The sequence below is a fragment of the Lithobates pipiens genome, unplaced genomic scaffold, assembly GCF_037356315.1.
Source record: "Lithobates pipiens isolate NorthernLeopardFrog02 unplaced genomic scaffold, aLitPip1_a1.2 Scaffold_1, whole genome shotgun sequence".
Taxonomy (NCBI): Eukaryota; Metazoa; Chordata; class Amphibia; order Anura; family Ranidae; genus Lithobates; species Lithobates pipiens.
The window spans coordinates 226,948,240-226,968,872 of NW_027507685.1; positions in this window are offsets into that span (position 1 = coordinate 226,948,240).

The window sequence follows — 20,633 nt, forward strand, 5'->3', positions numbered from 1 at the left end:
GGCCATCCGGGACTCTCCCTCCTGGGTGGCTGAGACACAGAAACTGCGCCATTGGCTCCCACTGCTGTCAGCCAAAGTCAGTTAGCCAATTAGGACAGAAAGGGTTGGGGCCAGACTGCGGCTCTGTGCCTGAATGGACACACAGAGCTGCGGCTTGGTCTTGGGTGCCCCCATAGCAAGCTGTTTGCTGTGGGGCCACTCAACGGGAGGGAGGGGCAAGGATCTGGGTTGCTCTGTGCAAAACCATTAAGCAAAGCAGGTAAGTATAACATGTTGGTTATTTTTAACCACTTCAATACCGGACACTTTCCCCCCTTCCTGCCCAAGCCAATTTTCAGCTTTCAGCTCTGTTGCTCTTTTAAATGACAACTGCGCGGTCATGCAACACTGTACCCAATCAAATTTTTTTAATCATTTGTTCCCACAAATAGAGCTTTCTTTTGGTGCCACTTGATCACCACTGGGGTTTTTGTTTTTTTGGTAAACAAATAAAAAAAGATGGAAAATTTTGAAAAAAAAAAAGTTTTTCTTTGTTTCTGTTATAAAATTTAGCAAATAAGTAAATTTTCTCCTTTACTGATGGGCACTGATGAGGCTGCACTGATGGGCACTGATGGGCACTGATGAGGTGGTGCCAATGAGGTGGCACTCTTGAGGTGGCACTGATGGGCACGGATGATGGGCACTAATATGCAGCACTGATGGGCACTGATAGGCAGCACTTATGGCCACTGATAGGTGGCACTGATATACAGCCATGATGGGCATTGATAGGTGGCACTGATGGGCACTCATAGGTGACACTGATGGGCACTAATTGGCAACACTGATGAGCACTGAAAGGCTGCACCTATGGGTACTTATGGGTGGCACTGATGGACACTGATAGGCACTGATAGGAGGCACTGATGGGCATGGATGGGCACTGATAATCAGGACCCCCCCTCCTGTCAGGAGAGCAGCCGATCATCTCTTCACTAGTCACGTCTGTCAGATACATGGCTTTTCCTGTTTACACAGTGATCAGCTGTGATTGGCCACATCTGATCACATGGTAAAGAGCCTCTGTCAGAGGCTCTTTACCTAGAATGGAGTTGCGGTGTGTCAGACTGACACACCACACCACTGATCGCTGCTCTCCGTGCCTCCACATATGATGTCCAGTCAGGATTACAGAACCTATAGCAGAATGACAGGGTGGGGTTTGGAAAGTTTTAGGAGAGTTGGCTTCAGTCATGGCATCCAGTGGAAGATCGTCAGATGGAGGAAGCAGCTTCCCACCCACACTCCCTGTTCTTGTTTATTTTTCATTGCTATGATGTGTTGTGTATTGCTGGATGCCATGGCAGCTGTGCTCTTGTTTTTGTCTTTTTGTTGGTGGTGGTGAAAAAATTTAGAATAAGTGAATGGTTCAGGACCCATCTGTGGTATGTGTCCCTCTGATGCATTCCAGTTAATTACAGTTTAACTGGAATACAGAAATGGTTGTACTGCGGGTAGTGTTTTGTCTCCGAGCCGGTGTGCTGTGGCTGGAGGTCTATTATGGTAAAAGGTCCCGCCGTGCATAATGGAACATCATTTTGGTGGGCCTCAAAGACCAACGGGCTTAGCAACTGATCTGTTTCTATTTTAAGGAATGTTTTTCTCCTTTATGTTAATTTAAGTTTAAAATTGTAAAAAAAAAAAGTCTGCGATGGCCATTTTCACTCCATTCGCTGTGGCTGTGTGATCTCTGTTATTGGGATAGGTAAGGTGAAGTGGTGTGCGGTAATCTGAGTATGGCCTTTCAGCCAGTGAGTAAGGTTGGGGACATTTGTTCTACATGGGTCAAGTGATTGTGCTAATAATTCCTCAGACTCCTTATTTCCAGTTTGTAGGGCTATGGAGGGATTAGCAGACAAATGACTGTCCTGCGTATGGGAGAAGAAAGAAGAGGAAGGTTTTGTAAGCTACCCTACTTTATGCTGTGGTGGGACTGTATAGCATAGATGGAAAAGAACTCCCCTACCCCACTGAACCGGTTTGCCCCTTATTAGCTTTATGTGCAGATCATTTGCCTCTCTCTTTAGGTCTGCCTGACATTTAAAAAAAAAGGGATTACCTGATCTACAGAGATTATTAACAAATGATTTGGTTTATCAGTAGCTAGACAACTCTTCACATGTAAAGGTTCATCTAAAGATCATTTACTAAAGTGGGCATATGCTGGCAAAACTCTTTTGTTTACCTTTTTTTTTCAGATGGATTAGAAAAGGAATATCAATGTATTTTTGGCTACCTGTGTGCCCACAGGCGGCTCTAGGCTTTGTGAGGCCTTAGGCAAATCTGAGACCTGAGGCCCCATTCACATCCATAACGGGAAAAATAATTCAAGCGATAAAAATTAACTGTATAAATTGCATATATTAAGAGTTTTAAATTCTATGAACTATAAATTCACCGTTTATAGAATTTTCTCTAACCAATTCTTCTTTAATCAAATACATATATTACATATATATTATATATTACATACATATTTATTCATTTACAGGAAGGTCAGGTTAATATAACCCAGCCAGCTCAGTTTCCCCATATATCAGATTCTGCAGGATTTCACCTTACAGTGCAAGGGAACTCTGATATAAAGGGAAATGCTGCGGATGACATGGTACAGTAGATGGTCAGAGACTGCAGACATCATACAGGAGATGATCAGAGGCTACAGATATGGTACAAGAGTTGGCCAGAGACTGCAGACATGGTAAAAGAGATGGTCAGAGACTGCAGACATGATACAGGAGATGATCAGAGACTGCAGACACGATACAGGAGATGATCAGAGGCTACAGACATGGTACAAGAGTTGGCCAGAGACTGCAGACATGGTACAAGAGATGGTCAGAGACTGCAGACATGATACAGGAGATGATCAGAGACTGCAGATGTGATACAGGAGATGGTCAGAGTCAGAGATGCAGAGATGATACAAGAGATCAGTGGCGGCTGGGGCTCACAATTCTTGGGGGGGGGGACAATTCTAAAAAAAAAAAAAATCAAATGCAGCTACTGTGCCCATCAAATGGAGCCACTGTGCCCACCAAATGCAGCCACTGTGCCCTCAAATGCAGCCACTGTACCCATCAAATGCAGCCACTGTGCCCTCAAATGCAGCCACCGTGCCCATCAAGTGCAACCACCGTGCCCATCAAGTGCAACCACCGTGCCCATCAAGTGCAGCCACCATGCCCATCAAGTGCAGTGGATGGAGCCAAGATGGTATGGGGGGATGGCTGGATAGTCTCTCCCCCAAATCACTCCAAGTGAACACATTGCTTGGCCCCCCTCTCTCGCCCTCTTCTTCATGGCCCCCTCCCCACCAAGACCCACTTTTAAATTGCACAGACCTCAGACCAGCGCGCTCTCAGTACAGGTGGTGTGCCTCCTTCCCTCCTCCTCTGACCTCTGTGCACAGGAAAATATCACAGCACAGGAGGAGAAACGGGTTCAGCTCACTCCTCTCTGCAGTGCACTGTGTGTGTCAGGCAGCTGGGGAGTGATGCCAGCTTGGCTGTAATGCACAATGGAGTGGAGCTTGCGGCGTGCGGGAACGGAGACACCGCACACAAGCCGCGGGAATTGCGGGCCTTTGATTTGCCAGGACTCCGGGTTGAGAAAGGATCATAGTGCAGAGCAGTCCCGGTGAATCATCGAGGTTGCATTATGGGAAAACTAGGCGGCCGTGAGGCCCCTGTGGGGGCGAGGCCTAAAGTGACTGCCTAATTTGCCTAGTTAGAGAGCCGCCTCTGTGTGTGCCCATGAAGAGATTTCCCTGTACTTCCTTCACTGGAGTTACAACATTGTCATGAACACAGGCTCTCCATTGGATGATTTTTCCCTTACTTAGTGCTCTGGGGAATGCAGAATTAATTAATACAGACATTTTGGAGTTTAAATGATACCCTTAATTGGCTAATTTAAAGGATAAGTGCACCTTTGGGAACGTGTTACATGTTCCACACATTTTTAGGGTGGAACATGTAGCCAGCGGTTTGTTACTATAGTCATTATATTTGAACAGTTTGTTGTTGTTTGCAAATGAGTTTGGCTCCCCCTAGTGTTTGCTGGACTCTGTTAGGATTTTTTTCCTTACTCTTCGAGAAGAATGCAGCAAAGCATTTTGGGAGATGTAGGAGGAGGAAGTGACTCTGTTAGCTGGATCAGCCCTGGACTACAGGACAGACAATACAAAGCGTGCAGAACTGCCTGCTGGGATGAGTGATAAAAGGAGATGCGGGGCCTGTTTTTCAGCTATCTGGAGGCCATTCAACACCTGCCAGCAGGAGGTCTGTGTGTGACAAGGAGTGAGAGACTGCGGCCTATACAGCGGAGAGCTGGATCACCCGCCTCTGAGGGATCTTGGAGGACAGCCCTGCTATTCTCGCAAGCAGACTGGCCTGCTCTTCAGAGCAACTGGAAGTCATCTGCACTTCAGCCCATTGGGAGTTGCAGCATAGCATGGCTGCTCCGCCTTCACCAGACGGAGACACCAGGAGGGGATTCCGGGCGGAGCCTCACAGCCATTGGAGTCTATTGTGGTTAGAGGGCACCTGCCCATTCTAGTAGAGATTACAGTGTTGCTGAGTGAGTTCTTTATACAGATTGCTGGTGAGAATTGTAGTTCCACAGAAGTGACTCTACTTCTTTACAGGCATCATACAGCTGGACTTTGGGGGCCTTGTCTTTCTCCCCTGCGCTGTAAGGTCAGTACTGTATTACACTCACATGTAAAGAGGAATTTACAAGTGGTGATATTTCTTCAGTCAAGCAATCATCAGCACACCTTTTGTTCTAGTCATTTCTTTCCTTTTGTCTCTGTGGATTACAAATTACAACAATATACTGCAGTTTAACCATCAGGCTAGCTGAAGACATCTGGAGTTCAAATAACGTTCTTCTTCTTTTACTAAGCATTGCTGCTCTACTCACTAGCTGATCTCTGAATCATAGCCCAGGGGGAGCCATTTGTATATATTCTTAATTTTACACTGTGTTACTGAATGTAAAGATTAAATACTGCATTTTGGTCTGTGTGTTGAGGCCTCAGGGGGAAGGTATTTAATATATATTTCGAAGACACTGAGTACCTATCCTTCTGTGTACTTGTTCACATACACCCCTTCAGGTGATTATATGGTTATTTGTTCTGTATATGTGCATTAAGTCATAATTGTTGTCTATCATAACTTGTGTTCATTCATGCTTTTCATTGTGTTCCATTACTCATTTCAATAAACCTTTCTGAGTGGTTCAGTGATATCGTGTGAGTTTCTTATTGCTAACACCACATTGCAGAATGGAACCCAAGGTGTCAGGGGTAAGAGAGGATCTGCAGAGTCGGGTAGCCAGTGGGGTATAGAGTCAATTGGCAGCCCCCATGGGGGTGCCACTACATTTTAAGGTCCCACCAAGATACCCCATCTGGGGCAGGCAAGCAGATCAGTTGACGTGTCCATGGCGGAAGAAGTTATGGGCTCAGCCACTGCCACTGAGTGGAGCCAGGAGTATGGGAGTTGGTTGGAGCAAACTACGGTTCTGAGGCTACCAGGTGTCCGGTGGTTTAAAAGAGAGGTACAACAGTTGATGAGAAAGGTCGTCCCAGAAGAGGGGTCCTACCTCTTGGACCTGAAACATGAATTTGAGGAAGATTGTACCTATGTCCTTTTAGAATAAAAAGAGAGCATTCCGGTGGAGTTCCAGAAGTGGGTTGTGAACCTAGCAGAAGGCCTGGATGGCCATGCGATCCCAGTACAGTTGCCGGAGGAGATTGGTGAGAAGTCCCCTGGGTTACCACCAGGGAGCCCTGTTGCAGGCAGCCCAACTGCCGGTAGTCCAAATGCAACCGGCCCAGCAGTAGGAAGAGAGAATCTGCAGAGTCAGGGTAGCCAGTGGGGTATAGAGTCAATCAGCAGCCCCCATGGGGGTACCGCTACAAACATATAACATGTTCCCAATCCAACAGCCACTCCCTGACCTGCTGCCTCTAGTGACAGCAGGGGAGGGATCTTCTCCCCAAACTCGCTGTCACATTTTTTTTTTTTTTATGCGGCTTTGCAGAGCTCAGCAACAGCTACATCATTTATTCACAGATATCTGTGATTGAAATAGACTGCTCAGTGAATAAAGATTGGAATTAATATACCCTCATCCCAAAACATAATAGAGAATTTGAGTGAAATGGGGCAGTGGGATTTTCATGGTAACGTCAAACGACATTAACAGATTAGGTGGTATTCAAAGTTTGTTTTTTGCTGCTTTGAACATCAGCATTAGCCTACAATTTTCCTTTAGATGGATCACGTTGAATTGAATAGTAGTCTAGTAGCAGGTAAAGATAAAGTTTTACCTATTATATAGTCTACATATCAATAACAATAATATGGCAATTAGGGATGAGCCGAACACCCCCCGGTTCGGTTCGCACCAGAACTTGCGAACGACCCCCGCGTTCGGTACGAACGTTAGAACCCCATTGAAGTCTAGGGGACTCGAACGTTCGAATTGGAAAATGCTAATTTTAACGGCTAATATGCAAGATAGTGTGCTAAAAAGGGTTTGGCGACCTGCCTCCTGCCTCAGGGGACATGGGTCACTGCAAAAAAAAGTTTTAAAAACTACCGTTTTGGCGGGAGCACTGATTTTAATGACGATTAAAGTGAAAAAAAAAAGTGAAATATTCCTTTAAATATGGTGCCTGGGGGGTGTCTATAGTATGCCTGTGAAGTGCCACGTGTTTCCCGTGTTTAGAACAGTCCCTGCACAAAATGACATTAAACGGAAATAACACCATTTAAAACTGCTTGCGGTTTTAATGTTATATCTGGTTCCTGCAATATGGTTGAAAATCATTCAGAAAAATGGCATGGGTAGCCCTCCCTGCCCATTACCAGCCTATTTGGGTCTTGTACGCATATTAAGGGGAACCCCGTACCCATATTAAAAAAAGAAAATGCGTGTGGCCCCCAGGCCCTATATACTCAGAACAGCAGTATACAGGCGGTGCAAACAAGACAGGGACTGTGTAGGTTTGTTGTGTTAAGTTGAATCTGTTTGTCATTTTCAACCGGTACATTTTTAAAGTGTAGCTCCAGTCAAAAAAAATATCTTTAAGCTTTTTGGAAAACATAGGGAAGGGTTATCACCCCTGTATAATTTGTTTTGTCGTCCATCTTTTTTCATCTCACTTGCTGCTGTCTCCTTGCGTTTGCAAGTAGGAGATGTTTGTAAGTTGGATGTTTGAAAGTAGGGGCCTGCCCTATATTATAGCGGTATGTACTGGGTACAGAGCACGCAGACAGCACGCACTAACACTACTGACTGCAAGCTCTATTATTAACCACTTGTTAGCCCAATGTTTGCATAAAGTGAAAGATGAAGTTATGCTGAGTAAATAGATATCAAACATGTCACTCTTCAAAATTGCACATGCCCGTGGAATGGCGCCAAACGTCGCTACTTAAAAAATCCCCATAGGCGACGCTTTAAATATTTTTTTACTGGTTACATGTTTTGAGTTGCAGAGGAGGTCTAGGACTAGAATTATTGCTCTCGCTCTAACATTCTCGGCGATACCTCACATGTGTGGCACATGCGAGCACATGGGGACATGGGCGCTTTAATTTTTATTTTATTTTTTTATTGTTCATTTTACTTTATTTATTTTAGTTTGACATTTTTTTTCCCAAAAATATATTTTTGATCACTTTTATTCCTATTACAAGAAATGTAAACATCCCTTGTAATAGGAATATGGGGTGACAGGTCCTCTTTACAGTGAAATCTGGGGGGTCAATATGACCCCACATCTCACCTCTAGGCTGGGTAGCCTGAAATAAAAAATAAAAAAATAAAAAAAAAGATTCTGGCTTTGATCGTACTGGCGAGTTGGTAGAAGCACCGGAGGGCGGTGAGGGATGGGGGGGCGTCTATGGCTGGGTACTTCAGGGTATCACCGAGTATTGCTGGGTATCTCTGAGTATGGCTGGGTATGGCAATTTATGGCAGAGTATTACAGAGTATTGGCGGGGTATTGGCGGGGTACTACAGAGTAATAGTAGGGTACTGCAGAGTATTGGGGGTACTGCAGAGTAATGGCGGGTACTGCAGAGTATTGGGGGGTACTGCAGAGTAATGGGGGGTACTGCAGAGTAATGGCGGGGTACTGCAGAGTAATGGCAGGGTACTGCAGAGTAATGGCAGGGTACTGCACTGCAGAGTAATGGCAGGGTACTGCACTGCAGAGTAATGGCGGGGTACTGCACTGCAGAGTAATGGCGGGGTACTGCACTGCAGAGTAATGGCGGGGTACTGCACTGCAGAGTAATGGCAGGGTACTGCACTGCAGAGTAATTGTGGGGTACTGCACTGCAGAGTAATGGCGGGGTACTGCACTGCAGAGTAATGGCGGGGTACTGCAGAGTAATGGCAGGGTACTGCACTGCAGAGTAATGGCGGGGTACTGCACTGCAGAGTAATGGCGGGGTACTGCAGAGTAATGGAGGGGTACTGCAGAGTAATGGCAGGGTACTGCAGAGTATGCACTGGTATTGCAGAGTATTGGCAGGGAATTGAGGGGTTAAATTCGGTGAGCAGCGATGTGGGCACTGCAGATGCAGCCCACATCGCTGCTGACACCGATCTCTTTCCCCTCCGCTGTACCGATCGGTACAGAAAGGGGAGGGAGGAACAGGCGTCATAACATGACGCCGGTTTGTTTCCAAGTGATCACTCCGTCATTTGATGGAGCAATCACGTGGTAAACGGCCGCTATGAGCGGCCGTTTACCGTGATGCGCCGGGTCCTATGGACCCGGCGGTCACGGATGCTCTCGAGTGCGCACACCTCGGGGCACGCGAGAGCAGAATTCTGGGAGGCCGTTAATTAACGGCCTCTCTGAGTTAAACAACCGCCCTGAAGCCGTTAATCGGCAATGGGCAGTTGTTAAGTGGTTAAAGCTAGATCACTAGCTATATAGGTGAGGTGAATATAGTGGTGTATACTGCAGTCAGGGCACAGACAACAACCACTACACAGCAGCAAGATAGGAAATCAGCCAAAAACGATTGGTGTGTACTGTGTTGAAGGTACACAGAACACCCACTGCTTCAGATGCAAAGTAACACACTACAGGAGGCGGCCTTAAAGGCGGCCTTATATAGTGTGGGGCGTGCACTACACAGTCTGAGCTATGATTGGCCACAGGCATCCTGCCTGTGGCAAATCATGGCTCTCCTCGCTGCCGGCGCTGCGATTGGCCAAGCATGCGGGGTCACAGTGCATGCTTGGCCAATCATCGGACAGCAATGCACTGCGCCAACGCAGTGCATTGTGGTCTGCGCGCGCGTCACTCGAATTTTGACGCGAACGGCCAAAACGTTCGGAATTCGCCGAACGCACGAACAGCCAATGTTCGAGTCGAACGTACGTTCGACTCGAACACGAAGCTCATCCCTAATGGCAATACAAATAAATAGTAAAATAAATCACTGGGCTTTCATATATTATTGCTACATCAATACACAAACCAGTATGTGTTACCAATAACTCAATAAAATGAATTTGAACAATATCTCCATATAAGTCTATAACTGCAAATCAGACATATGACAATTCCCACAGTAATCTTTCTAAGAAAGTGCTGTGCTCTTTAACCATTTTAATACTGGGCCCTTTCACCCCCTTCCTGCCCAGGCCAATTTTCAGTTTTCAATGCTGTTGCACTTTGAATGACAATTGCGCGATCATGCAATGCTGTACCCAAACAAAATGTTTACTATTTTTTGTGACAGATAGAACTTTCTTTTGGTGGTATTTAATCATCACTGTTTTTTTTTTATTTTTTGCTAAACAAATTATAAAATACTGAACATTTAAAAAAAAAAAAAAAAAAAAAAAAAGCTTTTCTTTGTTTCTGTTGAAAAATCTTGTAAATAAGTAAGTTTCCTCCTTGACTGACGGGCACTGATGAGGCTGCCCTGATGAGCATTGATGAGGCGGCACTAATATGCAGCACTGATAGACACTGATTGATGGCACTGATATGCACCACTGATGGGCACTGATAGGCAGCACTGATATTCAACACTAATAGGCATTGATATGTGGCACTGCGGCGCTGATGGAAAGCCTTTATGGGCACTTATAGGCGGCAATGATGGGCACTGATGAGCAATGATGGTGGCACTGATGGGCACTGATAGATGGCACTGATAGGCAGCACTGATTAGGAAGCACTGACAGACCTTACTGATGGACACTGATTGACTTTACTGATGTTAAATGTGTCCCTAAGGGTGGTGGCCAACCACAGCAGGAGCGGGTCGCAGGTGGCGTGCATGTGTGCCCCAGACCCGGAAGAGCAAAATCATGTACCTATACGTGATTTTGCCCAAGGGTGCTGCCGCCCCCACAGTGCATGTACCTGGGGTGGTCGGCAAGTAGTTAAGAGCCTTATTTTCTAATTGTCAGAGGGGTCCAATCAACGTTTATTTTCAACCACGACCAGAAAATTAGAAGAAGCGGGAAGAAAAAAATCACACAACAAATACATTGATAACAGTGAATGTACATTTTGTATAGGAAAGTTCATTCACTTCAAAATCGATTGTTAAAAGCCAACATTTTTAAAGTACTTTCAATCGACATTTGCCATGTCATCTAGAGCCCCATATACACTATCAGATGTTCTACTGATTTTTCCTTCGGATTTACCACAACCATATAATATGAGGTCAAACCTTAGGAGTTTCAATGTGTATGCAATCAGACAGGCCCTTGCACTACATGGTTTTGGTAAATCTGAAGGAAAAACTCAGCAGACAATCTGATAGTGTGTATGGGGCTTAATGCAGCCTTTTTCAACCAGGGTGCCTTGATGTTTCTTCAGGGGTGCTTTGGCAAAATGTCAAAAAATTTGCCAAAAATGTTATACAAGCCGGAATACGGATGAAAGCCTGCCTTTTAGTTACACAAAGCCACAAGTTTTCATTGTGAAACATTACAACCTTCTAGCTGCCGGAATCCAAATGACCAATGGCATCAACAGTTGATAAGAAAGATGTCAGTCACCTCTATAGCATCCTTGTTTGACCCTCCCCTGCCCCTCTCCAGCAGCACCGGGGTCACATTAGTGATTGAGAAAAGGGAGAAGAGAAACGCTGCAACAATGTATTTGCCTTGAAAGAATAAATCACCTCTGATTTTGGGTGTCCAACCTGTGTGAATGTTGCTGCATTATGTAAAACTATTATGCCACGTACACATGATCAGAATTTTGGTCGGAAAAAGCTCTGATGGTTTTCCCAACGGAATTCCGATGAGATTTCACTCAAGCTGTCTTGCATACACACGGTCTCACCAAATTCCGACCGTCAAGAACACGGTGACGTAAAACACATATGACGGGACTAGAAAAAGGAAGTTCAATACCCAGTAGCCAATAGCTTCCATCTCGTAGTTGAATCTGAGCATGCGTGAGTTTTTTCTGCATCGGAATTACTTACGCACAAATGCATTTTCGGGTAGGAACTTTCTCCGACCGAAAAATTGAGAACATGCTCTCAATTTTTTGCTGGCCGAAATTCGTCCAGCAAAAGTCCGATGGCGCATACACTCATCGGTCTTTTGCTGGCCGAATTTCCGATCGTGTTTACGGGGCATTAGACTAGCTTTTACAATTTAGAATAGGGTGCCTTGAGACTGTTCATAATTTTTATGGGGTGCCACGAGACTGTCCATAATTTTTATAGGGTGCCACGAGACTGTCCATAATTTTTACAGGGTAACTTGAGACTGTCCATCATTTTTACAGGGTAACTCGAGACTGTCCATAATTTCTATAGGGTGCCTCGAGACTGTCCATATTTTTTATAGGGTGACTCGAGACTGCCCATAATTTTCACAGGGTAACTCGAAACTGTCCATAATTTCTATAGGGTGCCTCGAGACTGTCCATATTTTTTATAGGGTGACTCGAGACTGCCCATAATTTTCACAGGGTAACTCGAAACTGTCCATAATTTCTATAGGGTGCCTCGAGACTGTCCATAATTTTTACAGGGTGCCTCGAGACTGCCCATAATTTTCACAGGGTAACTCGAAACTGTCCATAATTTCTATAGGGTGCCCCGAGACTGTCCATAATTTTTATAGGGTGCCTCGAGACTGTCCATAATTTTTACAGGGTAACTCGAGACTGTCTATAATTTCTATAGGGTGCCTCGAGACTGTCCATAATTTTTAAAGAGTGCCTTGACTTAAAAAAAGGTTTAGAAACACTGATCTAATGTACTGATGAGAAATTTTGTACAATGTTCGTTTAAAAATCTACTAGTGTATTGCCAGTTTAAGCAGTACTGGGGGAAAACAGCCAGCAGTTCCATGTTGCCCCAAGTTTAGGAAACACTATCACTATCTCTCTCACATGGTAGGCTTGTATTAGATATGTCCCCTTATACTGTGTCTGGAATGATTAAGACACACATGAATACTTTGCAGGGCAGATCCGGATTTTTATGGAAAAGTGTTACCATGGTGTTTTATTGAATTCCAGGTAATAAAGATCTAAAAAAGGACATAACTATGCATAATACTTTTTTTATATATAATATACTATGCATGAAAATGTTTACAGTTCACTGTAGTCTTGTAAAACAAAGTTAATTAGTTTACTTTGCATGATATGTCATAATGCTAGATTCCAGACCTAAAGTGGTTTTAAAGGCACAAGATTTTTTACCTTCAGGCTGGGTTCACACAAATGCGATGCGGCAACCAGTGCGATTCCTGTGCGGGTTCTCGTATCGCATATCTCTTGCAGGCAGTTCACACGGCCCTATGCGAACTGCTGAGGGTGTCAATACAAAAGTCAATGACATGCCCAGATCTGTTCACAGATAGAGTGTCACGGAGCTGCAGCCACAGGCTGTGAGCGCAGGACGGCATGACAGATGCTTTGGATGCACTGTCGTCGTTTTTAGGAAATAAGGTCCCGCCGCTTTAAGAAGGCGGCGGGCAGGGTGGTGGGCGGAGCCGAAAGTTAGGAATCACGAGGCAGAGAGGAAGACAGGGTCATTGTAGAGCGGAGGAGGAAGCGATTCCCACCCACCCTCCCCTTTTTTATGACGGGTTTTGGGCAAAGGTTGTTTTTGGGATTGGCAGTGTCCTGGGGGGTAGTTGAGAAGGTTAAGTGGTACAGGTGGAGGATAGGTGGTACCCATCCATGGTGATGGGGGTGGTTGGATTGGTACTTCACAGTTACATTGGGTTAACCGGAAGAGTAAAAACGGGTAGGTCACTGCATTGGTTGGGATAGCCTCCGAGACAGGGGATTCCATCTGGAGGTCAAGAGGTTAAAAGGTATGTGCAGTGACCAGTAGGGTCGATTATGTGCTATGACCCAGGATACAGTTTACTGGAATGTTTACAAGTTATGGTTATTTATTGAAAGTTATATTTGTTAGTTATATATATATATATATATATATATATATATATATATATATATATATATATATTTATTGGTTAAATAAATCAAGGCCTGTTGGCCCTTTACTCCAAACTCAGTCTGGTCTGGTTAATGGGGGAGTTGGGTTTGGAGAGTTGGGATATATGGAAACAGTTGAATTATTATGCAGAAGTAGGTCAGACAATACAGAGGTCATGCAGTGCAAACTGTGAAATGGTGCAGGAATCAGATCGCATGGTTGTTCACACACATGCCAACCAATTCCAGTGCTGACCACAAAAATGGTCCTGCACCCTTTTGGTCCAAATGCGATGCAAATTCATCCATACAATCTGTATGACTGAATTTGCATCGCACAAACATTGCATGTGATCTGCACAGTAATGCAGTGCGAATCACATGTGATGTCTGACATCACAATAGTGTGAACCCAGCTTCACTTATTCTATGCATGAAGGTAAAAAACCTGCAGCAACCCCCATACAACTTACCTGAGCCCCCTTTTGATCCAGCAACGTCCTTGAGAACCTTGGCTCTCCGGGGACTTGCACTCCTGATCATCTTTTGGCAGCAGTGCAAGCCATTTGCTCCCGTAGCTGTCAATCACAAACAGTGAGCCAATCAGGAGGCGGAGGATCCATGTGAGATGCTGAAATTCCTTCTCTGTGTGGCTTCATCTTTCTAAGTGAGGTGGGAGACAACACTGACAAACATATTTTTTTTTTTTTTGTCTGCGGTGTTGCAAGACAGACAAACCTGACCTACCATGACAGGGCGAGATACAGATCCTCCTTCCCTGTGTGGCTTCATCTTCTATGAGAAGTAGTTGTGTAATGCAATGTGTTCTTTGTTTTTTTGGGTCTATTGGCCAATTTGCTATTTTCTCATCTTCAGAAAATTCTACTGTACTCCGGGCGAAAAAGTCCTGCTGTCTATCCTCTGTAAAGCGGTACATCCCCTTCCCACACTTTATAGCCAAGACTGCACACAGATGGGACATCAGAGAAGAGATGTACAGCAAACATTGTACTCTCATGTAGTGTAATTCCAAAGCGGACTGTCTCTAGACATGTGCACACTGAAATATTTTGTTTCGGAATCTCATTTTTGTCCGAAAAATACATTTATTTAGTTACTCCCGAAATTCGTTTTTATATATTTTGTTTAGTTAAAAAATGCATTAGTCCGAAAATCTGAAATAATTAAGGTCGAATCTGTCATTGAAGGCTTATGGTGTCTGTCGAATGTTCTAAGAAGATTCGACGGAGCAGCTAAACTGTACGACGCCGCAATCATACATTTCCGGTCGAATGTTCCACCTACAAGCTATAGTAGAATTCTAATGTTGTATGACACTAGTAATAATTATATTTATTAATTAGTATTACTAGTCACCCAACATTAGAATTCTTCTATAGCCTATGGGCGGGGCATTTGACCATAAATGTCCGCTCGCGGCGACTGCTTCGTCGAATCTTCATGTCGAATCTTTTCTCTCTATGTCGAATAATCTTGGATTAATAGAGTTAGGTTAGACACATTTGATCTTTTTTGCTATTGTCATTATAATGTCAAATCTTTTCTCTCTATGTCAAATCTTTTCTCTCTATGGCAAATCTTTTCTCTCAAATCTTTTCTCTCGAATCTTTTCTCTCTATGTCAAATCTTTTCTCTCTATGTCGAAACTTTTCTCTCTATGTAGAATAATCTTGGACTAATAGAGCTAAGGTTAGGCACATTCAACCACAGATTCGATGGACACAGATCACTATTGTCAGCATCATGTGGAATCTCCTATCTATATCGAACTGTTGTCACAACGAAAATGAAAATAACGCATTTGTTTATGTCGGATCTTTCGCTTTTCGGATTCTCCACGTTCGTTATCGTTTGTTAAAAGGATAGCGAAAATACCCAAAATTCGGGCAAAAATGCATTAAGATGAAAACAAATGCACATGTCTTTCTTTTTAGCCCTATACATAGAAGAGAACTGCCTGAAGCTCATTTTTTGAGCATTTGTCTTTCTATGTGAGGTGAGAGACAACACTGACAAGTTTTTTATTTATATTTTGTCTGCGGTGGTGCAAAGTGTACACAGACAGATCTGTCATCTGCCTGCTCAGCGGGGATCGACGGAGCGATCCCCCACTGAGCAAAGCGGAGCCCGTACATGGCCACGTCAGTGTGAAAGGGCCTATAGACTGGACTTGATGGACTTGTGTCTTTTTCAACCTCACCTACTATGTAACTATGTAATTCTTCATTAACCCTAACTATAGTGTGCTGCCCCTGCATACCTGCAAAGGTAGTTTCCGTGTAATACATAGTCTATTAGAGGCATACTTACACTCAGGGGTGGACAGACAACTCATGGGGCCCCCGGGCAATAGGAGATTATGGGGCCCCCAGGCAATCAGAGATTATGGGGCCACACAGTATACACACACACAGTATACAATCACACAGTATACACATACATGTACACACGGTATACACAGACATGTTTCTATTGGCTGAGAAAGTACTGGAGAGGTGAGGCAGCTATAATCTCAGGATTTTTAGACCAAAAGGATGTCAGTAAGGGACATTTCATAGACAGGTGTAAAAAAAACAGATTTTTACATACTGTCCCTGGTTTTATAGAGGCTGGCAACCCTGTTGGGGCCCCCTAGTGGCCTGGGGCCCTCGGGCAGTGCCCGAGTGGCCAAATTGTCAGTCTGCCCCTGCTTGCAGTGCTGGTGTCTTTGGGGCACTCCCCAAATTCTGTTGATTTTACATCTGGGTAGTTGTAAGAGACATCCTTCGGTGCCGGTGTCATTCTCCATCTCTTTCCCTTATGGACGTTTGGGCTGATGTGGGTCCTGGCCCTCTCGAACCTCATGTAGCATTCCCACTGGATCTCTTCAGGACCTTCTCTGTATATTTATTGGAGATGCACCGAAATTTCGGCAGCCAAATCATAGTGGTCGAAAATTGTGTTATCATCATTTTGCCAATAAGAGAACAAGGTGCCGCCTCCTCCTCGTCCGTGATAGATGGAACACTGATTCAGTTTCCCAGCATTGATTCAGTCTTCAGTGTTCAGTCTATTACGGACGAGGAGGAGGCTTTGTTACAGTGGACAGTAGGGATGAGCTTCGTGTTCGAGTCGAACGCATGTTCGACTCGAACATCGGTCGTTCGTGCGTTCGCCAAATTCCGAACGTTTGGGCCGTTCGCGGCAAAATTCGTGTGGCCCACAATGCACTGCGATGGCGCAATGCATTGCTGTCTCACGATTGGCCAAGCATGCACTGTGACCCCGCATGCTTGGCCAAACGCAGCGCCAGCAGCGAGGAGAGCCATGGTTGGCCACAGGCATCCTGCCTGTGGCCAATCATAGCTCAGGCTGTGTAGTGCACGCCCCCACACTATATAAGGCCGCCATTAAGGCAGCCTCGTGTAGTGTGTTGGCGTCTGAAGCAGTGGGTGTTCTGTGTACCTTCAACACAGTTACACACCAATCGTTTTTGGCTGATTTACTATCTTGCTCTTGTGTAGTGGTTACTGTCTGTGCCCTGACCGCAGTATACACCACTATATTCACCTCACCTATATAGCTAGTGATCTAGCTTTAATAATAGAGCTTGCAGTCAGTAGTGTTAGTGCGTGCTGTCTGCGTGCTCTGTACCCAGTACATACCACTATATACACCTACATAGCTGTTCTCTATTTGAGCCCCATTGTCATCTGCAGGAGTTATTGGAAGTTGTGTGTGCTTCCAGCACAGCACAGTATACATCTGTATATACCCCTTTAACTCTGCTGTTTTCTGGTTATTGTCTGGGTGCCCTGACCGCAGTATACACCGTGATATTCACCTCACCTATATAGCTAGTGGTCCATCTTTAACAATAGAGCTTGCAGTCAGTAGTGTCACTCAGGAGATAGTGCGTGCTGTGTGCGTGCTCTGTACCCAGTACATACCGCTATAATCCACCTACATAGCTGTTCTCTATTTGGGCCCGATTGTCATCTGCAGGAGTTATTGGAAGTTGTGTGTGCTTCCAGCACAGCACAGTATACATCTGTATATACCCCTTTAACTCTGCTGTTTTCTGGTTATTGTCTGCGTGCCCTGACTGCAGTATACACCGTGATATTCACCTCACCTATATAGCTAGTGGTCCATCTTTAACAATAGAGCTTGCAGTCAGTAGTGTCACTCAGGAGATAGTGCGTGCTGTGTGCGTGCTCTGTACCCAGTACATACCGCTATAATCCACCTACATAGCTGTTCTCTATTTGGGCCCGATTGTCATCTGTAGGAGTTATTGGAAGTTGTGTGTGCTTCCAGCACAGCACAGTATACATCTGTATATACCCCTTTAACTCTGCTGTTCTATAAAAAAGGCATATGCAGGAGTTAGTGGGTGTTGTGTGCCTCCAGCACAATATAAACTACCCAACTACTGTTTTACCCAACTCCCTTCAGGCCATTACCATGTCTGGAAGGCCAGCAAGGAGAGGCAGACAGGCGCGAGCCGATAAAAGAGGGCAAGCAGGCTCTGTGTCTAGAGACAACAGTGCTGGTCGTGGACGCGGTGCATTGTCATCAGCACGTGGCCATGGGACATGCTTGTCCTTCTTTTCTGCAGCTGGACATGTTGAACCGCAACATGCCAACGACTTGGTAGAGTGGATGACCAAGCCCTCTTCATCCTCCTCATCCTCTCTCACCCAGTCTCAGGGTAGTAGAAAAGCAGCTGCCAACACATCGTCGTCCCTCCTCTCAATGTCATCATCAGTGACTCCTTCCCTAGACCCACCACGTCCTCCTGAGGAGTCTCCTGAACTCTTTGAGCACAGTGTTGGGTACATGCTCCAGGAGGATGCCCAGTGTTTGGTGGGCTCTGATGATGACACTCAGCTAGAGGAAGGCAGTAGCGTGAGCGCAGAGAGAGGGGATGCTCAAGAAGCACAGCAATCTGGCAGTCATGTTCCACAAGCTGCAGCATACTGCCAGGTTTGCTACAGCGATGAAGAGGGAGGGGATGATGAGGGCACTGACTCCACGTGGGTGCCTGGAAGGAGGGAGGAGGAGGAGGAGGAGGAGGCACATGTCCAACGAGGCAGGATGCCCTCCGGGGGCCAGCTTAGGGGCAGCACACCGACTGAATCACACCGCAGAGCTCCGCCTGCGCAGAGCGCTTCCTCTGCGCGTTATTCTAAAAGTTCTTTGGTGTGGGCCTTTTTTGAGACGAGTGCATCAGATCGCACCGCTGCTATTTGCAACATATGTCTCAAGCGTATCTCACGTGGCCAAAACATCAGCCGCTTGGGCACCACATGCTTGACCAGACATATGTTGACCTGCCATGCAGCTCGTTGGCAAGCATACCTCAAAGACCCACACCAAAGAACAAAGCGGACCTCTCCTTGCTCCTCATCAGCTGGCATCTCCAACCCCACTAGACCTTCAGTCCTCTCTGAAACCTGCTCTGAGAGGAATAAAGGTGTAGAATTAGGTGTGTCACAGCCAAGTGCTTCCGGGAACTCTGCTAGTGGTACATCCACGTCCGATTATAGCAGGCAAATGTCCCTGCCCCAGCTGCTGGACCGGCGGAAGAAATTTACTCCCAGCCATCCACATGCCCAGCGGTTGAATGCTAGCTTGGCTAAATTGCTAGCACTTCAACTGCTGCCTTTTCAGTTGGTAGACTCGGCCCCCTTCCGTGAGTTTGTACAATGTGCGGTTCCTCAGTGGCAGGTCCCCAAACGCCACTTTTTCTCACGGAAGGCGATTCCGGCTCTCTACCGGCATGTGGAAGGCAATGTCCTTGCCTCGCTGGACAGGGCGGTCAGCGGTAAGGTGCATATTACCGCTGACTCATGGTCCAGCAGGCATGGACAGGGACGTTACCTGTCTTTCACGGCCCATTGGGTCACTCTTCTGGCTGCTGGGAAGGATGCAGGACAAGGTGCAGTAGTGTTGGAGGTTGTTCCGCCACCACGCCTCCAAAATGCTACTATTGGTTGTGACACACCTCTCTCCTCCACCCCCTCCTCTTCTTCTTCCTCCATGGCCTCTTCCAGTGCTCTGTCCTCAGAACCAGCGGTGCTCCGTAGGCATTGCAGGGGCTACGCAAGTACGCAGGCAAAACGATGCCATGCCGTGCTTGCGCTGGTTTGTTTGGGGGACAGGAGCCACACTGGGGCAGATGTTTTGTCAGCTCTGCAGGGGCAGGCCGAGAGGTGGTTGACGCCACGCCAGCTTAAGGCAGGAATGGTGGTTTGCGACAATGGCACCAACCTCCTCTCCGCCCTCCGACAGGGACAATTGACCCATGTGTCCTGTGTAGCTCACGTCCTTAACCTGGTGGTGCAGCGGTTCTTGGGCAGGTACCCCGGCTTACAGGATGTCCTGAAACAGGCCAGGAGAGTCTGTGTGCATTTCCGCCGATCATTTAATGCCTGTGCTCGGCTGGCTGAGCTCCAAAAGGAGTTGAACCTGCCCAAGAACCGCCTTATATGTGACATGCCCACCAGATGGAACTCAACATTGGCCATGCTGCAGCGGCTGCACACGCAGCAGAGGGCCACCAATGAGTACCTGTGCGACTACGGCACCAGGACAGGGTCAGGAGAGCTTGGTTTTTTCTCACCACGCCAGTGGGGCATGATCAGGGATGCATGCACTGTCCTGTCACCGTTTGAGGAGGCCACAAGGATTGTGAGCAGTGACAGTGCATGCATCAGTGACACTGTACCTCTTGTCCACCTCTTGGAGCATACGCTGCGTGGAATAATGGACAGGGCACTTGAGGCAGAACAGAGGCAGGAAGAGGAGGACTTCCTTGCCTCTCAAGGCCCCCTTTATCCAGACAGTGTTCCTGCTGTGCCACCCATCACACAGGAAGAGGGTGAGGAGGAGGAAGAGGAGGAGGAGGATGATTGTGTCAGCATGGAGGTGGAGGCTGGCACTCAGCATCAGCATCAGCAGCAGCAGTCTTATAGGGATGATTTACAGTCCCAAGAAACAGGTGGACTTGTACGTGGCTGGGAGGAGGTAGCTGCGGATCATGTTGTCCTTAGTGACCCAGAGGACTCCGGACCGAATGCCTCAGCTAACCTACGCTGCATGGCCT